Source organism: Rousettus aegyptiacus, unplaced genomic scaffold (assembly GCF_014176215.1).
Source record: "Rousettus aegyptiacus isolate mRouAeg1 unplaced genomic scaffold, mRouAeg1.p scaffold_m13_p_1, whole genome shotgun sequence".
Lineage (NCBI taxonomy): Eukaryota > Metazoa > Chordata > Mammalia > Chiroptera > Pteropodidae > Rousettus > Rousettus aegyptiacus.
Window position 1 is genome coordinate 147,304,454 of NW_023416284.1, and position 2,785 is coordinate 147,307,238.

The window sequence follows — 2,785 nt, forward strand, 5'->3', positions numbered from 1 at the left end:
TATCTGTCTAATTTAGTCTAAAGTAAAAATATCAGAATTCAAGTTACCCTCTACACATTACACATTATTTTTTATGGGAAATTATTTGGATTTTATTTGATAGTTTAGATGTTTTTGAAAATGTTGATAAATACAAGCTGTATTTGGAGCTGGGTGACAAATGCTTTTAACTAGGATTTTCACGTAAATTGTAACTTCTTCCAAAAGATCAATCTTAGGCCTCTTGCTATGAGTACGTTCCATGGGAATGCATGAAAAAGAGGCAGGGAAACAGTTCCCATGGAAGACTGCAGTTTCGAATAGGCCGCTACCACTTTCTGTGATGTTCATAAAGTGACTTTCCCTTCCAGATTGAAGTCAAAAAGCTGAGAGTCTCTCCAGCGTCTCCTCTTTTTCCCTTGCTGAGCTGCCGCTGCTGCCACTAATGAATATTAAGGGTAGTTCTCCTGGCCAGTACCTTCCAAACTGCAAAAGAAAATTCTTTCTAATTCTGTGGAAAAACTTTTCTCCTCTGTCAAGTTCACCATAGAAATATGCTACTTCTGGCTGTGCAATCCACTCAAGGCAGAGTGCCTTGAGATTTCCAACAGCTCTGTCTGTTGTCCTGTGCCTGGGTAAAGATGACATCTTTAATGTTTTTCAGTACTGCAAAAACTGAGTTGCACAGGAATAACCAGGAGCTGAAGTTGTCGGCTCTTATAGTTTCTCTAAAATAGAACACACCATTTCCTTCAACTCTTAGAGAACAGCTTCAGTGTAGCCTCATACTTCACCTCTTCTACTATCTCTGCTGAAAGCTCCACCACTGACTGGCAGTGTCCAATGGGCAGGATGAGGGCATGATCATCAAATAATCTTCCTTTAGCCAGTGAAAGGTAGCAGTGTGTCCTAATGTTGACCTCCAAAAGCTTTTCCACTTAAGGGCTGACAAGGCAAAATCAGCAAGATCCTGGTTAAAAGACGTCTTGGGTGAAAAGACTTGCTATGTCTGCCTGTAGATAAATGTTTCCTTCCCTGTCTCAATGTACCGATCCCCTTAGCCATCTAACAGAAGAACAGAGTAGTAGTTACAGGTGATTAAAAAGATGATAAAAAATGTACAGATAACCTTTAAAAAAATCATTGGTCATATAAGCAGGAATGATTTCATCTTTGGTGCGTGGATTGGATATAAAACACCAATTTAATTTTAACCATCATTATAGTGAGCCAGCTTTGTGGAAGTGGGAGAGAGCCATCTGCTCCAGAAAGGTGATTATAAATAACACATAATGACGCCTCATTCGGCCAGCACTCACTGGAGCTCTCACTCATTGACCACATAGTGATCAATGACAGAGTTTGGAGATTAGGAAACATGGGTTTGAATAGGGACTCTCCCACTTACCACCACTATGACCTCAGACAATTGTTTAACCTCTGTTAGTCTTTGTTCCTTCACATACAAAATTATGATAATCATATCTATTTTATAGAGCTCTTGTGAGGATTAAATAAGAAAAATTCATATAAAGTACTGTGCCTGGCACATATTAAGCTTTCAATAAGTGGTTGCTATCACACACACACACACACAAAAATTCCAGAAGCAAGATTTCAAGAGCTCTGATTCAAGAGCTCATAGATATTTTTAAACATTCTTGAGATTTCTGTTCTTTGTTATAACATTTAGAATAAACACTAACAATGTGAATATTCTTGTTTTTTATGATGTTACTATTATCACTATAGAACTTTCCAACCCTATGTTTCTTACTTCTTTCCTACCCCAAAGTTCTGAATATTCAACCAAATTCCCCCACATCGTGTCTACTTCACTCTGAAAAAAGATGCATTTGTTACTCTTCTGCTGTGTCTCAGGGTCCTGATCCCTGCAAACTTGACTCTTTATATCTCCTTTGCCACTTGTTTTCTGGATAGATATAGCTAATGGGAGACAAAACTAAGAAATTGGAGGACCATGAGAGGGCAGCTAGGTTACTCCTTTACCTTCTATCTTGGCTTTGGGCAATATTTGTAGCATAGACTGAGTTTCTGTAATTCCATCTCTCTCTGGAAGACCTCTTTGTGGTCGTAATTTCTGTTGCGCATATCCCTGCCATGATCTTAGTTCTCAAATGGACCTTGCTTCCATGAAAGGTGCTCCCCTGTGGTCCAGCTTCTGTCTGGATATTCTGTATTCTCAGGCCTCTGGTAACACCATCTTCTCCATCTCTGTGGTTCTGGAATAACTTTTGGCTAGCACTGACTTCTGGGGGTTGATGCAAAACTCGGTGTCTCCATTGTTACCCAATCGTCTTCTAGCTCTTTTTATTTCTTTGTGACTTGTGGTCTTTATTAATGTTCTCTATTGAACTATTTGGTCTGGGTTCTCTTCCTGATTAGACCTGATTCAATCATGGTAATTCCGCATCAATTTTCTAAGCATCTGATCTACTATAGAAATTTGATCTATAGTGAGTTTTGAATTTCAGGTGAAATTTTAAAAACTAGAACTCATTTTTTTTATTCAAGAAAATTAAAAATATCTGCTCTGGACTTTGATAACTAATTTTATTAGCGAAGAGTAGAAATTCTGTGCCTAAGACCTATATGTAAAAAAAAAAAAAAAAATCAATAAAGTCCAAGACACGGCTCATCCCTAGAAGAAGGAAAAAATACTCTTTTTTTTCTTCATTCTTACTGTTAATATCATAGCTCTTGATATTTAGGAGTTTGAAGTAAGGATAATTCAGTTAGTTTTAAGTTGGGAATTCTAAAAAATCTCGAACTTTATATATTAATA

The 2,785-nt window shown here is 37.5% G+C and overlaps 1 pseudogene; it reads right to left on the reverse strand.

Annotated features, from left to right (window-relative positions):
- Positions 1 to 357: 357 nt before the first annotated feature.
- On the reverse strand, positions 358 to 1,044 carry LOC107506291 (annotated as a pseudogene).
- Between the last annotated feature and the right edge of the window lie 1,741 nt (positions 1,045 to 2,785).